This window comes from Chiroxiphia lanceolata, chromosome 19 (genome assembly GCF_009829145.1).
Source record: "Chiroxiphia lanceolata isolate bChiLan1 chromosome 19, bChiLan1.pri, whole genome shotgun sequence".
Taxonomy (NCBI): Eukaryota; Metazoa; Chordata; class Aves; order Passeriformes; family Pipridae; genus Chiroxiphia; species Chiroxiphia lanceolata.
Genome location: NC_045655.1, coordinates 8,482,402 through 8,496,721, shown reverse-complemented (window position 1 = coordinate 8,496,721; position 14,320 = coordinate 8,482,402). Strand labels below are relative to the sequence as shown.

Sequence of the window (14,320 nt, the reverse complement as noted above, 5' to 3'; positions counted from 1 at the left end):
GCCCGAGGGCTTTCAGGAGTTTCAGAGTGTTCAGGAGTTCAGAAAAGCTCTCAGGGCTTTTCTTCTTCCCCCCCCCCTTGCAGTAAAAACATCACATCCCTCAGCAAGGGATCCTTTCCCCAGTTCCTGGTTACAGGCTGTAAAGAACAAAGTGGTTGAGTGTCTCTGAAATGCTGAGATGTGAGTGGCAGCACAGGGATCTCTGGAGCAAAGCATCATGTTTGGAGCTGTTCACATGTGCCATCTCCAGGGACACACACAGCTGGTGTGGCCACTCTGAGGCTTGGGGAGTCACACAATACAGTACAACACAATACCTGTATCCTCACCCATCCCACAGGGGATGGTTTTCCACGGTAGCAGTCAACCTGGCATCCAAAAACCCCGGAAACCCTCTCAGAACTGTACAAAGCCACACCTTATTTTCATCTAGAATTTCTTCTAGGGCTTGCAAGTCAAGGGAAAACAAACCCTGTGCCCTGATTTGGTAATAAAACATGAGCCGTGATTCGGATCCAAATATTATTTGCACCTTTGAAAAAGTTACAACAGCAGTATAATAATAATTTTAAAAAAAAGCAGCAGCCCTCTGAATGCTAATGACATTGGTGTCCTAAATGAAGCATAAAAGCCAGAGCCTGTGAGAAGCAGAGCATGAGTCAGAGCGTCAGCAGTCCCACACTGAAAGCAGCACTCACGGCTGCTTCATTCATTTAAGGAATCAATTCCTTTGTAATGAGCATCAAGTAGTTTTTAGGACTAAAATGAAAATGAGATGCATGCTGTTATTATTTTCAAAAGTTCTTTTTTTTTTTTTTCTTGGATTGACAATAAACAAGTCTTTGTAGTTGGAAGGAGCCCCAGGCAAGGACCAGGTCCCTGCAGCACTGGCTGCTGTACCATCATGGAAGAGAATCTGAGGAGCCCCTGCCCTAGGGAGACCACAACCTCCCTGGCAGCCAGGACCCCACCAGGAGCAGGCTGAGCACAGCCAGGGCACGGAAAAGCTGGGGTTGTTGCAGATTGGTGCCTGGGCAGGCTGTCTCATCCACGATTTTATTTTACTTGCATTGGGTCACTGGCAGAACCCGGCGAGGATGGGTGTGTGCTGCTCTAGGGAACAGCCTTCGTGGAGGCTTTACATGTTCCCTCTTGGATTGCAAAGGCAGCACGAGGCTCTGTGCTACAAGGAGAGGGAATCCTGCCCAAGCTGCTCTCGGCTCCCTGCTGCCCCAGTTCCACTTCTAGATAAAGCACAACCACATTCTGACCTTTAGAGCACACATCTCTGGGTTACACTCGTCCTAACATGGTGATTTGGGCCTCTAGTATTTTTGGGGTGTTGGATCTGAACCTCAGAAAAAGCGAGAGCAACACAAAACCAAAGCAAAGGTAGAAAATTACTGCAGTTTCTAGAATTCTTCCAGCTTTAGTCATCGAAGGGGATTGTTAGAAACGGACAAAGGGCTGTTTCCCTTAATTTTTTTAAGTGTGAATTTTGTCTTGACAGTTTCCTTTCAGAAACAAAAATTGAAAACAAATTGTCCCATGCACAAAACAAAGGGACAGATCCTCAGCTGGAATGGACTGGTATAACCAAGTGAATAACACCCACTCACAGGAGAGATTCTGGGCCTTTTAACAGCAGCTGCCGATCCTGCTCTGCCCGGACAAGAGCTTCAGCCCCTGGGTTACATGGCAGCAGTGCTGACTCCATGTAGCTTGGAAAAGATGAAGGGCTGCCTTCAGAGCAGCTGAAAACACAGCAGGCCTCCGAGGACTCCGGGACTGTACACTTCCCAAACCTGGAGCTGACTCCAGGTGCATGAGCCAGTGGACACAACAGCGAGAAAACAACCATAGCTGCTCTGGAGAAATGCTGGCAGAGCAGCCTTCCAGAGACCATGACCGGTGGGGTTTGCTTTCTGAAACGAGGCACAGCTCAGGTTTTTCTCTCAAAACCAAGGCTGATCACCATCTTGAAAATTACATGGACAGTCCCCAAGAAAATATTAACTGTGCAGCACAGAACAAATGCACGGTGAACTGGGATCCTTCCCAGCCAGTCCTGCTCCCAGGAGAGACTGTGGCACAGCCCAACTGCGCCCTGTGCTTGGGGAATGCTGTCAGCCATGAGCCAGTTACTGAGAGCAGCAGCTCCTGGCTTTGGGTTGTGCCAGCACGAACGGTGACCCTCGCTGGGCTGTCCCTGTGCAGGCCCAGGCGGTTCCAGAGGTGCTGATGAGAGCTGGGTTCATTCATCTCCCTCACCCAGAAGAAAACAAAAATACACACATTAGGAAAATTCGGGAAGTGTCTCCCTTTGCCAAGGAACAGCCAATATCCCCATTGCTGCTGTCTCCAGCAGCAAGAGTTGCCCAGCTGAGATTCCCATCCACATGGGTCCAGCACAGTCCCCTGGGAGAGCCAGTGCACAGGGGGTGCCCTGCCTGGGACCCCAAAGTGAAGGAACCTGAGCACTGATGGAAGAGCACCCATTCTCCAGGGCTGTCAAGGGGTGGGTTTGGCCACATGGGTTTGACATTTCCTCTTTCTTTGCAATCCTCAGTTTGGAGTGTCACTTTTTTCTCCCACTCCCGACATCAGCAGAGGAGCTGGGAAGCCAGAGTTATTTTTAGGAGATGGTACATTTAGGCCCTGTTAATCTTGACTGGGTCCCTTTGAAAATGGCAAGGTTGGATAATCAAACACATTACACAGACTTTCCATGGAGCTGCTCTGCAAACCAGCCTCCCACTGTTCAGATACTCAGGAGTCAATAGTTCCAAGAGGAGCTGTTTGATGCTGCCCTGGTTTGGCTCACTGTGGTGACCTCACCAGCATTTATACACAGAGCCTTGAAGAACAAGCAAATTAAAGCAGCTGACTTAAAGTATATAAAATAAAACACTTAGTCATCAACAAGTCTTCTAGAGGCTGCCACATTACACTGGTCCTGAGTGGCAAGAGACCATAACCTGGCTCAGGCTGGCAAAGAAGAGGGTGGCAGTGCTGCCTGGTCAGATTGCCTGCATGAGGGCAAAACACACCCAGAGCAACTCAGAAGGGATCTTGCTGGTGTGATGACTAACATACTAAACTGGCTGGCACCAGGATGGGGACAGGAAGGGGAGAACATGCCAGGGGAGGAGCTGTGGCTGGAAGAGGCTTCGTGGCTCCTAGAAAATTAACCAGGGCACGGCCAACCAGCCCAGCCTGGCCACTGCTGTCCTATTAAAGTCTCAGCCACCAAAGAAGGGGGAGGGCACATCCAAACAGCCTGTTGATACAGGTCCCTGGTTCATGCTGGCTGTCAGACCATGTCCAGGACTGGCTGGAGGAGTCCCAGGCCATGGTTGTACCCAGGACCACGCTCAGCACACGGCCCTCAGTGCTGGGCTGGCTGGTGCAGCTGTGAGCCAAGGCTCTGGCACAGGGCACAGCAGTGCTGGAGAAGCCCACGCAGGCTGGAAGGTGGAGGGATGGCAAGCAGCAGTGCACAGATCCCTGCTGGCTCCCAGAGGAGTGTGTTACCACAGAGCTGTGCCTGGACTGATCACTGACAGGAAAACAGCCACGCTGCTGCCCCGACCTGCCAGCACTGCCGTTAGTTCTGAGCCTGCCTAGGCTCTGACCAGCAAGGTAAGAGAGAAGTGCCAGAGCAAAGGGGCTGCCTGGCTTGGGCTCTGCTGGAACAGAGTCTGGTCTGGACAGCATTAAGGGAAGCAAAAAGTTATAGGAGAGCAGCAGGAAATTACTGAGCGAAAGGGTTTTTTAAATCATTTCTCTTCAAACAAAACTAAGGCATTACCATGAGGTAAAGGGCCACACCTTGCTACTTACACAGCTCTGCTGACAAGACCAGCTTTTCCGTAGTTATTCAAATCTAATGAGTTCTGGGTGCCTAACTCACTCTTTTAAGCTCATTTTCGAACTCCAGCCAAAAATCACTTTCTGATTCACCACTTTCTCAGGCACACCAGTACTCAGAGACTGCCTGCAGGCTGGTACTGTGCCGTACAAAGTACACAAGCACAAGTTTAATTACTCCGTGGACCAGGGATGTGATTAATCGTTTGCTTTAAGTTAAGCATGTGCTTAAGCATGCTACTGACCTGGAGCTTTAAGTGGATCTGTCAGGTGTTCTAGTGCTCTCCATTTTCCAGTTCTTTGAGGCCCAATAAGTGGAAAGAATATAAGAATATTCTTATGGTCACACGCTCTAAAGAATTCACCCCAAGTCCAGTTTTTGACTTTTTAAAGTCAGAAACTTTGGACTTATTCTGCCCACATTTACACCAATATTGATTATGGGCATTACAATAGTAAGTATATGCTCAGAATGTATTGGCATTAAACCAGGAGCTAATTATTGTCATTTACAAGCTTTTAAAAAGCATCAGGTTTAGGTTTTACTTCAGGTAAGAACTCAGATTAATTTCATTTGCACACTTTGTGGATTCATCCCCTTATGTCTGAGCAGTGTACAAAGTCCTAAAACAATTATGAAGCATATAATTAAAACTATTGCCCCTGCTAGCAGCAGACTCATCGCGTGGAAGAACTCAAGCATGAAATGTGCATCAGCTATGGGTGGTCACGTAAATTCACATTTCATTACCCCCAGCGTACACGATCCTGGGGATTTTTGTCACTGCGCTTTTCCACCTTTCCAGCAAAGGCTTACTCCCAGTTCATAAAAATTTAGGAAGGTCAAATTGCATCCATTCCCCTGGGAGGAGCAAGCAGAGGAGACTGGGACCTGAAAGCTTCATTTTTTTTTAATTTTTTTTTTTTTTTTTTTTTTTTTTTTTTATGAACAACTGCCCCTTTTATGCCTCAGGAAATCCCCGCTCAGGGAGCTGGGATGGAGCGGACAGGGCGGCTTCTCGAGGCAGGCGTGTGACCCCCGTGCAGTGCCAGCACCCCCACGGCAGCAGCACCCACCCCGAGTGCCCCAGTAACACTGACATGTAACATGAACGAGCCAAGAGGCTTCAAACCGGAGCAAAGCGTGAGCAAATCGATTTTCAGCAACCAAGGGAGAGCACAGAGGGTTTGGTTACAAGCAAGGAGGCACGTGCCTCTGGAGGAGCCTTCCTGGAGGAAGAAAACAGATACAATAATTGATAAACATTTTGGCTGCTCCTCCTAAATAATCCCGTCACATGCTCTTCCTTGCCAGTACATTCATGAAAAGTGCCTATTTTGGATACTGGGGCACAACAGAGAAGAGACAGAACACTCACTCTTCTCGCAGCACTAGTGTGGTGACCTCAAGCTTTTAAACTATATTGCTCTCTGCTTAAGATGTTGGTCTTTTGTTGGAAGTTTACAGCTTTTTTTGATGGAAAATGCAGTAAAATCCTCCACAGAAAATGAAGTTTACATTACTAGGGAACCCAGCCTTAGTGCTGCAGGTGTGGGAGAATTTACATGACTTTTTCTCTCCTTTCAGCATTACTTCTCACTGGTAACTCTGAAATGTTTTTCTAAAGGGACCAGATTGCCAGGTACAGGTTCAATAACCACTGGAAATGCCCACTGGGTTTGGGTCCAACTCTATATATCCAGAAGCTATTTACAGCTCATTTGCTGAATGTAATTAATTGAACTAGGCAGGATTTGGCAACGTGACGCTGAACTAATGCCCTTAAAATTGCTGAGAGTTTAGAGCCATAAGAACAGATTAGAGAAACCCAGTAAACCCAATTGACTTGCCATAGAGATTGAAAGAAAGGCACAGCAACGTTCAGAAATGCTGAATGCTGCAGGAACACCCTGGTGCTGGTGCCTGCGGGTGCTCAGGGCCCGACCACCAGTGACCTGTTACAGGAGCAGCTTCTCACCTGCAAGTTTTACACCTCTCACACCAAAGCCATCAAGCAAATCTAAGAGTTAAGTGAAATCTTGACAGTTAACTGAAAGGGTTAAGTGAAAAATTAAGCATCTGTGACTCAAAGCTGATTGTACAAGCTCCCTGGTTAGTGGCATAAGAGCTGTACATGGAGGGTGCTGTCTCCCATCCTCAGGTGTAAACTCACCCAGTGAGACACCCTGGAGCCACCTCCCCTTTCCTTCTGCCTTGAAAGAAAGTCCAGACCAAGGACCCACTTTTTAGACTGATGAAGTTAACCAAACTCCATCTTAGGTGAATTAGGAATCATTTTGCCAGATACTTCTAATGAGACACTTCAGTGAGAATGAGATGTTGTCAGTTAATGCTCTACCAGTGCCCAGATTTATGATTGTTGTTCAATACTGCAAGGGGTGCACAAGAAATGCTTGGGAAAAGGGGAAATTCTATCCCTCTGAAAATACTATTAACAAACAAGAGGTTTCTGGCTGTCAGGTAGTAGCTCAGCAGTGCTGCTTACATTCAAAGCCATGCCTGGAATAGTCAAGTTGTAGCAAATTTCATTAAAAGAAAATCTTTAGTTGCTGTGGAAATCATTCTGGTGGGAGATTATGTCTGGAGGCTGTATTGGGGTGTACTGCATTTCTTTCACCTGCACTGAATTGTTCCCTTCAGGGTGTGGATTGACTCAAAGGGGAAAGGAGAGACGAGAGGAAGAGCTCAGTCACCACATCGATCCCATCATCTCCTGTGCACTCACAGGCCACAGGCAAGAGAGGCACAGGGAGGATGAGATCCTGGCCATGGAGCTGGGTCTCTACAGAAATCCTGCTTTATATGTATTTTTAAGCACCTAAACCCTGCTAGCTCCCTGCAAACAACCAACCATAATTTGGCATTACTGTAACACTGATAGCTGGTTAATTAAAAAAATGTTTCCTCTTGGAAAACAAAGTTATAAAAGGTTTGAAAGCAACAATTTCCAAACAGTTATGAACATACTGCTATGAAATGACGAAGTGCTTATGGTTGTTTGTCTGAAAACATTACTAGTCACCAAAATTAGAGCACAGGACAAATCCTGGGCTGGTGCAGACCAAGAGATCTCCACTGGCTTAAAGGAGATGTTTTATTTAGCACTGGGCACACCTGCTGTTTCTTTGGAGAGCTGTAAATTCATTCTGTGATGTAGGCAATCTACAAGCCCAAATTATGTATTTTAAGATTAAACTCCTATCAAATGTTTCGAAATTAAACTACAGTTTGTGTTCTTTTTGAAGGCAATAGTACCTTAAAAGTATAAAGACATCCAAAACTTTATGTAACTAGTATTACATAACGCCTTAGACTGGCTCATAAGCATTTTCCTTACTCTGGATTTATTACATTTTTATTTGGGGCATGTGAAACAACTTGCTGTACAAGTGCATTTATTCACATGGGGCTGGGCTGGGGGGGAAGAGTTCATTCTGGTGGGAACTCGAAGGAGAGAAACTTATTGCTATGTTTGCAAAGAAACACTGTCAGAAAAAATGTTGTTTCATTGTGTCTCACTGCCCTTGATGACCATTGATAGAGCAATTAAATTAAGTCCTGGAAGGGGGCTAGAGATAATATTAGTTTTAAAGGCTGAGTGCTCGCCCCTCCAACTGCCTATAGCATTAATGCCATAAATACGTGTGAATGTTCTCATTCAGGCTGTAATTTAGTCCCCAAAGAGATGCAAAACTAGCTCAAATATGCTAGAACCAGACTCTTCCAATGAAGAGAGTGCAGTATGTGAATCCTGGAGCTAAATTTAGGCTGGGACTTGGAGTAATTCTGATCTCAGAGTAGCACTCGGAGGTGCAGCTACAAACACTGTGCAATGATTCAGTGAAGTGCTGCTCCTCTGTTACAATCTATTGTGGATGACATTTTGGGAGCTCTCTGCCGACTCAGATTTAAGAAATTCAGCTTATGTTACTCAGTTAAATTTCATTGTTCAGTGAAATAGTTTAGAAAAAAAAAACCCTTCCTTTAAGTAGTTTTTAAAATGTGGATTCAAACTGGTTCTGGGATCTGTAAAACAGCAGACATTCTTAGTATATTGAAAGCTTTATGTAAAACACTGTTAAATGTACTGCTGAATAATCCACAACATGGGTACTGTAAATATCTGATTATGTTTTTTCACAAATTACATTATTTGTTTGGTTTTATGGTCCAAGGAAAATTAAAATGGGCAAGCTCGTTTGTGATTGAGCACCTTTCTGTTCCTGGTTCTGTACAACTGCTATATTTGCATGGGAATGTTTTCCTCCTCTAGAAATATTTCCTTCAAAATTAGCAGATAAAGTCACAATTATACAAAATATCTCTGTAGTCAAAGCAGATTTTGTAATAAAAAATAGCTTTAAATGCAACTAAGACTTCAAGTCTGCTTTTATGGTATCCTTCAGGTGTAAAATACACCCGTAATGCCAGAATTGAGGAAACTTTTATCTTTCATAAAAAAATCAAAACTGCATTTACAGTTTTAAATCAAGCATATTTTAACTGATCTACATTTAAATTCTTCTTTATGAAACAATCTCGCTTTTCATACAGGATTTTTCATGCATATTCTGGCTCCAAAGCTCAAAATCAGTTTGCCACAACTTGTTTCCCTGGAATTCATCAAAAGACTAAAAATCCAAGTGCCAAGGAGCCGAGTTCCCGGCCACGGCGCAAACTGTCCGACCAATCCCCACAGCCTGGAAAGTCCCAGTTCTCAGAATAAGCTGATGCTTTAAACAAGAGATCATAATCAAAATCATGATTCCTGACAAAGTCTCAGTACTTCACCCTGTAAATTCCTAATTCGTTTTCCAGCATTCGCAGGTTCCTGCTGGCTCCACCCTCTCAAATATCAGCAATTGCTGCTGCTCCTAAAGAAAATTCCACTTTGGGGAAACGTGATATTATTCCAGATGTTTTGGTATATGGCAGTTCAGTCTAACCCAACCTGATCATGGCTCTGTAATGCAGCTGAGCCTTGAACAGCTTCTGGAATTTATTCCTTAAACTACTGCACTTGCATTTTTAAATTTAACCCTACTGACAGTCATGCAACCAAAAGCCCCGTTCTTCGTAACGACAGAGCCACTCCTAAAGAGGGTTTTTCCAAAAACATAAAACCATGACTAATTTTAGCAGGCCTTTGGGCCACTGTAGATCAGTTCCTACAGGCTGCTGATTGAATTAAAGTGGTTTAAATTGTGTTCCTCGCCATATTTTAAAAGAGATTTTGCTGAATGAAATCTGCTTTCAAAGTTTATAGTTTGAGGAAATTCCATACTTGGAACAGAGAAAAAAAAATGGAGAAAAAGTAAAGTGCATTTATAGAGATTCAAAACAGCTGTAAGAACTGGAATATCACTATTTCATTTCATCAGATTTCACCAGGAAAGGGATTGGAAGAGCCCCTGTCCTGCCTCCAGCCATCCAGGACTGATCCCTTCACCAGACTGGACAGTTCAGGGTAACATTTGCTCCTCAAAACCAGTGTGCATTCCTCATTCCTCCATGGTCTGTCATCCACACCACGACTGTCCAGTAACTGCCTGAGTAAGGCTCCAAAGCCTTGGTCAGATGGGACATTTTGTAATTAAAATAATAATAACGAATGACAACATTAGCAGGCACGATCTAGGAGTCAAGACCACAGTCCTGGACCTAAAAATGGTGTCACTAACAAACCTGTATTGGGAAAATCCTGAAATCCTGCATGCTGCCATGGAGTGTGGGCACGTCATCCACCCACGTGGGTGTCCAGGACACCGGGAAGCACTTTCTGCCAAAGGACAGGAAGAACAAGGGCCTGTTGCCTGCTGCCACAGAAGGGAAAAACCAACAGCCTAAGCCCCCTAAACTGACAGGCTAAACCAAGATCCAAATAAAATTCAAGAAGTCTATCCCAAATCAAATCTACCAAGCAATGTCTTGGAAATATTTTGATTATTCAGTGCTAAAGAAATATGCCATGAATCCATAGCCCAGCAGTTATGCAGGGAAGAGGAAGCTGTCCCTGGACCAGCATCACCCTGGCTCATTTCCTTCAGTCTGCAGCCACATGATTTCTTTTCCACACCACTGCTGGCTCACACCAAGGCCCATGGGAATGCACAGGCTGGTGGTGGGATCTGAAAGGCCCATTCTGCCCTCAGAAAGGAAGGGTTTCCCAGCGCCAGTGTTGGACACTCCCCTCTTTGGGATCGGAGCAGTCGAGATCCTCCTGGTAGGATCACCATGTGCACCCTCTCCCTGCTCACTCCAGAGCAGCCAAACCCAAGCAGAAACCTCTCTCCCAAGCAAAGATCACACCAGCAAAGGGGACAGTGCTGTGCCTTGGGGAAGCCACACAGATCCACCAATCTTCATTTGACAGGGATGGCACTCAGACTGTGGGAAGGAGCCAAAGCCTCAGAGGTGGGTCCCTGCCTGTGGACCAGCACCAGCCACCCTGCAGCCTCTTCTAGGCTCTCCTACCCTCCTCCTCTCCCCTCTGGGACCTGTCCCTTTTGGGTCCTCAGGAAGGGAAGTGATGAAACCAGCACAAGCTGAAAAGATTTTCTCAAGTGGGCCAGCAGTAGGAAGGGAGAAGCACATTCCCTTCCACGTCTGGTTTGCTTCTGTGTGCTGGAGAGCTGGCACAGAGCACAGCCCGGGCTTGGGGTTTGCCATCTGCAGATGGAGCCAAGAGCAGAGGGGAAAGTGTCTGCAGCTGGGTGTTCACTCACTGCCTCGCTCCTCTGAGAGTTTGTCCTTACTAAGGGTGCAAGGCTCTAACACAAGTGTGCCCAGGCTGCTGTGAAAGGTCTGTACTGGACAACAGAGCCAATACCAGGCCTGGTCTGACTCTAACCTGCCCCTGTTTACGTGTATTTGTAACCCAGACACCGCAGACTTGCTCTGCTCTGTGCCCTCCTGCAACTTAAAATACAGCCCTGGCTCGAAGGTCTCTATTTGCAAACATAGAGGAACAGCGGTTCTTAAATTGCAGGCAAACATTTGACTTCACTCAGGGCAATTCAAAGAATAAACTGCACAAACCCCACCCTTCTGCCTAGATAGTTTTCTTTCAGGCCTTATCACAGATAAAATATGGCCCTTTTTTTTGTTGTTGAAGGAATAGAACCTGCCAAATATTTACCAACTCTTTCAGAAGGCTGAAAATGTCACTCCTACAGTGTAATAAACTTCCCCGGAAAGGCCCTGATAAATAGAAAGCCTTGCTGTACTGCCCAGAACTAGTTTAGTGTGGCCCAAGTATTGCCAAGTCTGACTGACAAAGAAAGCATATTTGTACACACAGAAAGATTAGCAAGAGAGGCATAAAGTTTAGAAGTGAAAATAAAACAAAGCCCCATTATTAACCGGGGAGGGGGGGAATAATTGAATCTGCATCCCAGAGAGCACAGGACATTGTGAAAGCCTCAGAGCTAAAACAATAATTTAAGAGCTTGTCCACAACTTGCAGCAGAAGCTTGAACCATCTTCTTTAGCATTTGGAAAGTGCTAAACCATGGGCTACCCCCAGCCCAGCCTTCAGAGCAATATTATTTAAAAATAAAATATTTTTACTTTGTAATTTGACCCACAAAAAGCCATTTGGGGCATGAGGGAATGTTCCCTTCCAGCCTGAACTTTAATTCAGAGAGAATGTTTAAACTCCACAGTGTAAAACAGATGCTGAGAAATGCATCTGCATTGTACTGTATGTTCTTTGGGGCATAGACAGAAGTTGGAAAGTGCCTGTCAATGCAGTGTGTGCAGCTACGATCTAAATAATCCTAATAATGTAGCTGAATGGAGAAAAAAACCCACATTCCTCATATCAGCCAGTCTGTCAACAGAGTTCTAGCAGCTATAGACAACTACATCCACACTAGTGCAAACAGATGAATGTTGCTTAAAAAATGTGTCCTTTCACCTTGGCAAATGCCATCTTAAAAAAAAAAAATCTAAAAGTGACTAGGGAGTTGGAAGCTCAAAAGTACACATTTAACAAGTCCTGCTGACCATAAAATGCTGAGCACTCCCTCCCTCCAGAAGCCAGGCTTCCACTGACTCTTGACTGATGTACTCAAATGAACAGACAGTAACTCAAGCTATGCTACACAGTGCTCCAGAATAGGTTTCAGGGGAACAAAACTTGCCAGAGTTACTTAAAGGCAGGAAGAAATGAAATTGTTTCTGGGGGAAAAAAAAAAAATCCAGATTATGTTAAACCTGACAAAAGCTGAAGCACAGCACAGTTAAGAAACTCTCCTATGAAAGGGAAAACTTGGGTTTAGCCCACCAGCTAATCCAGGAGCCTGACCAGCAACACAACCAACCTCCACAAATCGCTGCTTGCCGGTGATACCTAAGAAGTTGCACAAGAAGCTGGAAGGAGCACGCCAAGGAGGCAGAGGAATCTGCACCCCGGCCCCCCCGTTCACACCATCGGGTTTTAATGTTAATGATACGGCCCCGCGTGCCTGAGGTATTTTTACACTATGCTCGTCTTCTTGTAGCTCCGACTCGTTCCAGGGCGGATGATTAGAATCAGATTTCTGTGATTTCACTGCAGATTAATTTCGTTGAGAGCTACAGATCTGCAGGGAGAAGAGGGCTGCAAAGAGGCCAGCAGAGCGGGTTTTAACGGGTTCTCTCCTAAAAGAGTAACAGTATCTTTGCCTTTACTCCTTAACTTTCACATACTTTTCCTTTTTCTGGCCACTAGACTGAGTTCTTTGGGAAAACGGGCATATGGGGAAAAGAAATGTGCAAGAAGTTTTCCTTGATATTTTGATTTCAAAGAAAGCTCCCAACCAGTATTTTATGAACAGGTTTATGAAGAGAACGGGCCCAAGTAAGCCCTGACTGTGCCCACTGTCCTTCAAATCAAACAGACACCTGAGCGACTGAACACGGGAAATAATTCTGATCTGTCAAGGTCTGTATGTCCTGATGTGTGTCAGAGCAACAGGTATTAATACACGTTAGCATGCTGCACACAAATGTTGGGATACAGGGGGCTGGAGAAGAAAAAAGTAGGTAGAGGTCTATAATAGTATTTGTGGTTTTTTCCTAATTGTAAAACAGTAAATATTGTTATTTTTATGGGCAATTGCAACAGAAAATTGCACTGAGAAGGTGGTTTGTTTGCAAAAATTTAATGGGAACAGAGTCTAAAAGTTGTGATTCTATGATATGCAGTCTGCATATACACCTACAGAATGTAGACTCAAACATCAGAGGGAAAGTGAAATTCTAAGTGGCTCAAAAAAAAACCACACAGGAAGATTTTAATTTTCCATTTGCTTTTATAGACCTTAGCCATGAGAATAGCGTTGCCACTTGGCCTTTTTCCTTACTGGAGGTCAATATCATTGACTTTACAAGAGAGGAGTAAAAACATCGTTACGTAAATCAAAAAAATTATGAGGACTCTCAAAATAATTCTAAGAAGTTAAAATGCAATGTAACATAACACAGAAGGGCACAGAAGTTATAAATACGACGCTATACAAGCCAAGAGTAATATACACACCCGGAGTTGTATATACACCGTGCCCAAAGAAGGAGCACAAACCGGTGTCTGCAGACGCGTGGTGTGCCGAATCCAAATCCGACAAAAAAAAGGGAACATCGGAAGGGTGGGGGGTGAAAACGCTTAGGTGAGTAAGAGGAGAATTCCCGGGAGCCCGGCCACTCCGAATGGATATGACTAGATTTATTAAAAAAAAAAAAAAGGAAAGGAAAAAGAAAACAGATGTGTTTTCTGAAAGTGAAAGCGGAGGGAAGGATGCACATGGTCTTGCGGGAGCGAAACCCGGCGCTCGCTCCCCGCCGAGGCAGGGCCGGGCACGGCGTCCTGCGAGCCGGGGCCGGGCCGCCGTGGGGACGGGCCGCCAGCACCGGCGGGACGCGCACGTTCCAGGCCCTTTCGGAGGTGGAAGGAAACAAAATGCACTTACGGTTCGCGGAGAACCAGCTCCGTCCTCTGCCCGCGGCGAGCAGGGGCACCCGCCGGCCCCAGCACCGGGGGAGCCGCGGTCCCCAAAAGCCGCCGGAGCAGCGCCCCGAGCAGCGCCCGCCGAGCCCCCTGGCCGGGCCGGACCCGCTCCTGCCGAGCTCCCGGGGCCGGACCCGCTCCCCCAGGGGCGGCCCCGCGCAGCGGCAGCGCCGCCGCCGCGCTCCGTCTTCGCCCTCTGCGCGCCCGGCAGGTCCCGGGAGCCGAGAACTGGGACTTTGTAGGCCAGTTGAAGACACGAACCTCTCATCTCGCCCGCAAAGACCCAGCCCTCAGCTCGCCCATCAGGCGCAGGCGGCCACTGCACATCGCTATCTTTAACTGAGCCCCTTTCTCTGGCCGGTGCCCGCCGCCGGCGCAGAGCCCCCGCCCCGGGGCCACCGGGGACCCCGCCGGAGCGGGGCCGTCCCCTCCGGCCGGGG

The 14,320-nt window shown here is 46.3% G+C and overlaps 1 long non-coding RNA gene across 4 annotated transcripts in view; it reads right to left on the bottom strand.

The window, feature by feature from the left end:
• LOC116796466 overlaps window positions 1-14,320 on the bottom strand; it is a 44,221-nt gene that overhangs the window by 14,278 nt on the left and 15,623 nt on the right. Inside the window, exon 1 of one of the 4 annotated variants that reach the window (XR_004360367.1) lies at window positions 13,843-13,875. The exons of the other annotated variants lie outside the window; for them this stretch is intronic. This is a non-coding gene — a long non-coding RNA (uncharacterized LOC116796466). Of the gene's footprint in view, window positions 1-13,842; window positions 13,876-14,320 lie in introns of those variants that run through there. 4 annotated transcript variants of the gene reach the window in all.